The 8,423-nt window shown below is 44.4% G+C and overlaps 1 pseudogene; it reads right to left on the reverse strand.

Moving 5' to 3' along the window:
• Positions 1 to 731: 731 nt before the first annotated feature.
• On the reverse strand, positions 732 to 8,151 carry LOC100611400 (keratin, type II cytoskeletal 8-like; annotated as a pseudogene).
• Positions 8,152 to 8,423: the final 272 nt, after the last annotated feature.

Below are 8,423 nucleotides of genomic sequence, written 5' to 3' on the forward strand. Positions count from 1 at the left end.
GCCCAGGTTGGTCTTGAACCCCTGGCCTCAAGCAATCCTTCTGCCTTGGCCTCCCAAAGCACTGGGATTATAGGCATGAGCCATGGCACCCCACCTGAGGTCCCCTTTGAACTACTAACTTCTAGGTCCCTGATAAACAACCCTGACAAACCTGACCAGGGGTGGGACCAATTAGAGCTGGAAGGCCCTTAGGAAATCTTGTCCAGTGCTGCCCAAGCTGTTTAGAACACACATAGGATTCTTGGTAAAATATATTTGGGAAACACTAAACAGTTAAATTGGTGTTTGTTGTAAAGCTTTATTAGAATGTCTCATGGAGGCATTTGGTATGCTAAAGTTTATTGTGAATCTCTGAGAAAGCGTACATATGTGTGTAACACTGTGATCCTCAAAAACTCTCTGGCCACACAATTTTTTTTTTTTCCTTCCTTCCTTCCTTCCTTCCTTCCTTCCTTCCTTCCTCCCTCCCTCCCTCCCTTCCTCTCTCTCTCTTTCTTCTTTCTCCCAGAGCTAGCTGAGGTTTTATTTTGGGGCGGGGCGGTGGGTGGAAAAGCAATTGAATTGTTTTGTAGCTGGAGGCACGGGCAAGGGGGGTCACCAGGCAGTAAACTCGCCCGCAGGTGGGCTGAGCCTCAGGTGGGTCTCCCGTTCCCTGTGCTCCCCTGCGGCCTTCCTCCCGGGCTTTAGGGCAGCCGCAGGAGGGGCAGGCTGGGAGGTGCTGCCACAGCCTTTCACTTGGGCAGGACGTCAGAGGACTCGGACACCAGCTTCCCATCGCGGGTCTCGATCTTCCTCACAACCACGGCCCTCGGGGAGCTGGTGCGGCTGAAGGAGTTGGAGCCCGCGCCACAGCCAAAGCTGCAGCCCATGGCGTAGCTGAGGCCGGGGCTTGTGAGGCACCCGCAGGCTGAGCTCAGATCACCTGCATAGCCGCTAGTGGTCTTCCTATGGATACTCACCTTCTGCATCCCAGACTCCAACCGGCTCTCCTCGCCCTCCAGCAGCTTCCTGTAGGTGGCGATCTCGATGTCCAGGGCCAGCTTGACGTTCGTTCATCAGCTCCTGGTACTCACGCTGCTGCCGCGCCATGTCCTGCTTGACCCGCTGCAGGGCGGCCTCCAGCTCACCAAGGTGTCTACCTTGGTGTTGGCCTCCTTAACGGCCAGCTCCCCACGCTGCTCCGCATTTGCGATGGCGGCCTCCAGGGAAGCCTTCTGGCCTTTGAGGCCCTCAATCTCCGCCTGGGGCCGGCTGATGTTCCGGTTCCGGTTCATCTCGGAGATCTCAGTCTTTGTACTCCGCAGGTGATCCTCGTGCTTCCCAGGCAGGGTCTGCAGCTCCTCATACTTGATTTGGTCCATGCTCTCAGCCTCAGCCCGGCTGTGGTTGGCGATCTCCTCGTACTGCATCTTGACCTCGGCGATGATGCTTTCCATGTCTAGGGAGTGGCTTTTGTCCATGGACAGAGCTACAGACGTGTCCGAAATCTGGGACTACAGATCCCGGATCTCCTCTTCATACAGCTGCCTGAGGAAGTTGATCTCAGTCAGCCCTTCCAGGTGAGACTCCAGCTCTACCTTGTTTATGTAAGCTTCATCCACATCCTTCTTGATGAGGACAAATTCATTCTCCAGCTCTGTACCCTTATTGATCTCATCCTCATACTTGTTCTTGAAGTCCTCCACCAGCCCCTGCATGTTGCCAAGCTCCGCCTCCAGCTTCAGCTTCTCCTGGCCTAGAGTCTCCAGCTGCCGCCTAAGGTTGTTGATGTAGCTCTCCAACATGTGCATGTTGCTCTGAGCCATCTTCTGCTCCTGCAGGAGGCTCCACTTGGTCTCCCGCATCTTGTTCTGCTGCTCCAGGAACCGTACCTTGTTGATGAAGGAGGCAAACTTGTTGAGGGTCTTGATCTGTTCCTTCTCGTGTGTGTGCACTGTCTGGATGTTGGGGACCACCTCCAGATTAAGGGGGCTCAGCAGGCTCTGTTTGACTTTGATGGCGTGATGCCTCCCATGCCGCTGGCCACACCATAGCCTCCACCCAGGCCACCCTGGAAACTGCTGATGCCCACTCGGGAGAAGCTCAAGGAGCTGATGCGGGCACTGGGCCCACTTGTGTAGGAGCGGCTGCTGAAAGTCTGGGGGCCAGAGGTGGACACGTTGTAGGACTGACTTCTGGGTCACCCTGATGGATATGGTGGAGGCAGGAGTGGAAGCAGGCGGGCTGAACCAGGCTGAGATTCCAGAAGGAGCAGAGAAGCTGCTTCTTGGTCCGTAAATCTTTTTTGAGGAGCACTTGGTAACATGTCTGAGGTTCACAGTTTAATGCATGTTCATGTAATCTGAGTGTCTCATATTGCAGATGGAGAAATGGATGTCCACACATAGAATGGAACTTGCTCAAATGGCAGATGTTTAATTGGTGGCAAAATTGAAATAAAACTCAGATCTTCAGCCTCCAAATGGAGTGCTCTTGCCACTATGCCACATAATAATGCACTAGATAATAGTGCCTGAGATAAAGAACCACAGTATTTTTTTTTCAATATTCCTGCCTAATTCATTCAGCACAGTGAATAGAACTGACCTGTATCTTTCCACTCTAATATTGCCACTTCTAAGCAAATAATCAATATAGTCCATGGCATTATTTTCCTGTTACTCCTGCTTCTGGGGCTGTGCATGGACCTCTTAAAAGCTAGACATCAGGCCAGCCGCGGTGGCTCATGCCTGTAATTCCAGTACTTTGGGAGGCCGAGGCAGGTGGATCACAAGGTCAGGAGTTTGAGACCAACCTGGCCAATATGGCGAAACCGCGTCTCTACTAAAAATACAAAAATTAGCCGGGTGTGGTGGCGGGTACCTGTAGTCCCAGCTATTTAGGGGGCTGAGTCCGGAGAATCGCTTGAACCCGGGAGGTGGAGGTTGCAGTGAGCCGAGATCACGCCGCTGCACTCCAGCCTGGGCAACAGAGTGAGACTCCATCTCAACAACAACAACAAAAAAAAAAAAAAAAAAAAAAAGGAAGAAAAATGAAAAAAGAAAAAAGCTAGACATCAGCCTTAGGGCTGGCTCTTGGTTGGTTATTGTGTTTTCAAGTGCCTGAGATCACATCTCTAAAGCGCTCTTCAGATATGTGGGTCATACGAATAAAACAGCTTAGGAACACAATTCTAAAATCTTTGAAACATCTTTCACCCTGCCAGAGGTCTGCATATTACATCTGAGGAATCTTACATACTGTATATGTAAACAATAACAGGTGAATTCTAGGAAGGGGGTGGATTGAAAAATGTGGGCAGGTCAAACATGAAGAATGGGAATAGAATTATGGTGCTGCTAGTAATTTTGTAAACCAGCTTCCTAAGTTCTTAAAAAAAGGAGGCGGGGGGACTTAATTTGAGTCAGTAGCCACCATCAGCCTGTCCTTAACTGAGAGAAAACAAAATGGTTTCAAGAGAAGCTATATTGAAGTCAGCTAATATAGTGAAGTCAGATCATTCTGATGTATCCTAATTCTCTGTAATGATAATGCTTTTGAGTTATGTCCCTATTAGGATCTGCTAAAGTATTCTTAGTGGCTAGGTGAGGTTTTGAAGACAAGAAAGTCAAGTTGAAGGTTTAGAGCATCTTGTGTTATCATTCTAATTTCAGAAGAGTAAATACGGAAGATTAAAAATTCCGTAAGTAAATAAATACGTATGCCAAGTGTATGACAACAGGGTACCAGAAGACCTGGATTTCTGGAGGAGAGACTCTGAAGAGGAGAGTAGGGCAATCCTCTGTTCTCATTCTTCTCCTGTAATCACAGTGGGTTTACAGATGTTTCCCTGCCCCTCCAGTGGGCAGCTGGTTCTGTAACTGTCTGCAGGCCAGGGCTGCGAGCAGCCTGCTTACAATGATATATTTGATATGCAAATGACAAGGCCTAAAATGGAGCGGCTGATAAGACTCAAGACCAATTTCAAGTGAGGGTCACAGTGGGGAGAAACACAATGATCAAATTCATGAATTAGACTTCTGTTTCCCCTTCCTTTGTCAACAGGAAATATTTATTAATTAAACCAAGGAAGGCTAGTGGGTACTGATGAGCAAATTAGCACATCAAAACCTTGGATGAAAGTTCCTGAGAATAGCGGGCCAGGGGAGAAACCTGGGAAAAGAAAAATAAACTGGAATTTACAGCTTATTTTGATATGAATCGAGTAATAATCAAGTGATTTGTTCCATCCAAGGGAAAAAGTTCGTGTAACAAAATTGCCATTAACCAATTTAAAATAATTTTTAGTTTTTTTCTTTTGTTTGCAGGAATGATAACGATAAGACTATGGAAAATGGTGACAGGAAAGTTGTAATAATTGTCATCAGATAATAACTATTTCAACTCACCAACTCTCATAAGAATATATACAAATTACAGTAATACTTAAAAACAATACAAATAAGCACAAAGATAGTTAACACGGTGAAATTACTTTCTATGGAGATTCCTCAGCTTTTATTTCCTTAACTAGTCAGTTCTGGAATTTCAGAGTTTGCTCTCTTGCCGGGCTTCCCGCAAACCTCAAACTTTTAGGAAGCAGTTTCATAGATATATTTTTCTAAAGCCAGCTTGCTGGTATGCACACAGTCGGGCGATAAAGGATTTAAGCAGGATTTACATTTTCACAATCCTCACCCTTGGCAGCCAGAGAGCCATTTCTGCTGCTGCTGGCAGTCTCCCTTGCTCCTCTCTACAATAATTTTATCTTAAATTATTTACTATTTCTTGCTGCTTATTTGCAGCCTTTTCTTTTGGTATTCTTGGTCACATCCATAGGCAGAAAGTAGGCAGATCGCCTCATTCCGTAGGTCTTGATTTCCTCATCAGTACAAGGAATACTGAATCTGTATTCCCAACATACGCTCCACAATTAGAATCATCTGCGGGATTTGGAATTACAACAGTAACAACACCACCCCTACTCCCAGAAATTCTGATTCGATTGTTTTGGGGTGGAGTCCAGGCACTGGTATTTTTTTAAAAATCTCTGAGAATATTTTAATATACAGTTAGGGTTGAGCATCACTGACTTTCTAAAGCCTTGCCACTCCAAGTGTAGCAAATGATTCTTGGTCTTGAACGACACTTCTAAATATATTTACATGTCTATATCATATTTAAAACATTCTCTGAATTACCAGAAAAAATATACATATGTATTCATTTCTTGGTAACAAATCTGAAATTATGCTCAATGCCAGATAGTATTTATTCAAATATTAGATCAAGTAACTAGCATTCCCCCAAATATCACCTTTTGCAAAACTGTAAGATCAATTTTGAGTTGATTTTGTTTTTCCGGAGTACTTTTAGAAGTTCTTATTTCTCTTCAGTTTGTTCTCTGGTGCTGTGTGATTTTAGAAAGAAAAGGATTGGGGTGACTGAGGCCAACAAAAAAATAGCAAAAGAGAGAAAAATCTGTACAATAATAAGTTTTCAGAGAAAAATAATATATGAACATTAAAGCCCCTCGGTATGTGAAAACATGGAAAGTGCACACTTACATGTAGAGCTCAGTTATAGTCCTGGCAACTGAGGAGAAAAATACACAGCTTTGTACAAATTTTTCTAAGGCTAAGCCATCTTATAAATGTGCTTTTATATCCTTGACCAGAACCCTGCTTAATCTAAAAGAAAGAGTACAAATGAGGATTGAAGACTTGGTTTCTCTTACTACCCTTATCAGATCTCAAGATGGTTGAGAACCAATATTTTTACTTTTTGAAAAAAAAAAAGCTGACTAAATATTATAAACAAACAGGAAAAAAAGGAGGGCTGTGACTCAAGTCAACAGTGAAGTCTCAATCTTTCAAGTCTTAAATGCAGTTTTGCATGAGGTCTGGGACTAGCATTGAAATAAACATTACATTGATGACCTTTAAAAGATAAGCTTCCAAAAGTTAACCTAAGAGACTGGTGGTTTGGACCTGTAATAGGCAGAAAAAAGAAAAGGTCTCTCAAGGTTATATTCAATTCCTAACTCTCAGAACCTGTGAATATGGCAAAAGAGTGAATATCACTTTATATAACAGAAGATGAGGGTCTTGAGATAGAAGATAAGGGTCTTGAGAAGATGTGGGTCTTGAGCAGAAGACAAGGGTCTTTAGAAGAGCTTGCATTGGATTATCCGGGGGACTCTAAATGTACTTGTGTGTTTCCTTATGAGACAGGTGGAGGGAGATTAGATAGAGACCCACACACAGAAGAAGGCAAGGTGCATATGGAGGCAGGGATTGGAGTGATGTGGCCTTGAGCCAAGGACACCTGCAGCCACCCAAAGTGATTCTCCCCTAGAGCCCCTGGAAGGAGTGGGGTTCTGCCAGCAGCTTGATGTGGTACTTCTGTTTTCCAGAGCCATGAGATAATACGTTTCTGTTACTTCAAGCCACCAAGTTTGTGCTAATTTGTTATAGCAGCCCCAGGAAACAAATACAGGGCCCAAAGGACAAGAACAGAGAGAGGGGTAAGTATCACATTGTATAAAGTGAATACACCCCTTTACATAAAGTGAATATGTAAGAGGAATAACTGGAAGGATTCATCAGAGTTTCTTTGTTTGCTATTTGCTTAGCAATTACTTTGTGTTTTATTTTTTGTTTATTGTTTACTTTTTTTTTGTTTTTGATTTGATTTTTTTTTTTTTTTTTTTTTTGAGACAGAGTCTCACTCTGCAGCCCAGGCTGGAGTGCAGTGGTATGATCATGGTTCACTGCAGCCTCAACCTCCTGGACTCAGGAGATCCTCCCATTTCAGCCATGTAGCTGTGACTGCAGGTGTGCACCACCACTCCAGTTAATTTTTTTATTTTTATTTTGTAGAGAAGGGGGTCTTACTTTGTTGCCCAGGCTGGCCTTGAACTCCTGGCCTCAAGTGAACCTCCCACCTTGGCCTCCCAAAATGTTGGGATTACAGATGTGAGCCACTGTGTCCGGCCAGCAATTACTTTCCATACAACATACTTTGCAGCCAATGGTCTTAAGACACAACTCAATAATATCATCCTTGTTAGAGAAAGCAACTTCCAGACTAGGTTCTGAAACTAATGAAGGTCACTGTCCAACAAATACACTGGGGATTGTGACTCTCAGTCCACACTGTAATCCCAGAGCACCTTTCCACAGAGTGGCCTGGGGACTCACATAGAGAGCAGAGCTACATTTTTACCTCTCTCCTCCGCAGACTCTGGCTCCCAAAGGAGATTCCCACATGAAGAATAATTTGCTGGTAAAATAACAGTAAAAGATTTTCTCCAAGGTACTTGAATTCATTACTTGGGTTATCTGCCCCACCTCCTACCAGCCCACCTTAGATACTAACTGAAGTGACACACAATTTAGAGGAAGAAAAAAACATTAAATTGCCATTGGAGGGATTCCCATTCCCAGGCCAGTTATAAACCAACCTGCTGCTGTCTTCTGGGCCCTCTAGGAAGTCTTGACCCCATGAGCAGTCTGAGTACATCCCCTGCCCTCCTCCTGTCTTTCCCTCACCCACTCTCTCATGGAATCAAACTATAGCATCGATGTAGGAATATATGCTTCTTATAATGTACAAGCTTTTATTTTAAGTGGATTTTGGTTTCCAAACTCTTTTCCGTAGTTATACCCCTGCCCCCTGATAGGGGAGCTAACATCTAACTTGTGATCTTGGGATAAATACACTCTTTACCCCATTCTCCTAGGATAGGAACACTATTTAATTGGCTGGAGGATTCACCCTCCATTATTCTTTTTGCATTGGGAATATAATATAATTTCAGGGTTTGAGAGCACTCATCGACTGTCCAGTTATGTTAACTTAGTGTCTCGGTACATTATGCTGGAGCTGCTGTAACAATGTACCACAGGCTTGGGGTGCTTAGGCAACAGAAGGTAATTGTCTCTTGGTTCTGGAGGCTGAAGTCTATGATCAAGGTGTTGGCAGGGTTGGTTCCTTCTGAGGGGTGTGAGGGATGGGTCTGTTCCAGGCGTCTCTCCTTGGGTTGTAAATGGCTATCTTCTTTCTCCCTGTGACTGTTCACATCATCTTCTCTTTATGCATGTCTGTCTCTGTGTCCAAATTTTCCCTTTCTATAAGGACATGCATCATACGGATGGTCATATTGTCCATATTGTGGACACCTTAATGACCACGTTTTCACTTGATTACTTCTGTAGAGACACCCTATCTCTAGATAAGGTCACATATGAAGGTACTGGGGATTAGGACTCTAGTGTACCCATATTTTTGGGGTGGGGAGGGAGATAAAATTGAACCATAATGCCTGGTTACTGAAGACACGTTGGAACCGTCTCTACTGTTCACTCCACTCATCTTCATGCTTATGTCTCTATGCACTGTGGTCCATGTTGGGTTTAATGTCCCTTCTTTCTTTGCCTCTG

This window comes from Pan troglodytes, chromosome 8 (genome assembly GCF_028858775.2).
Source record: "Pan troglodytes isolate AG18354 chromosome 8, NHGRI_mPanTro3-v2.0_pri, whole genome shotgun sequence".
NCBI classification, from domain to species: domain Eukaryota; kingdom Metazoa; phylum Chordata; class Mammalia; order Primates; family Hominidae; genus Pan; species Pan troglodytes.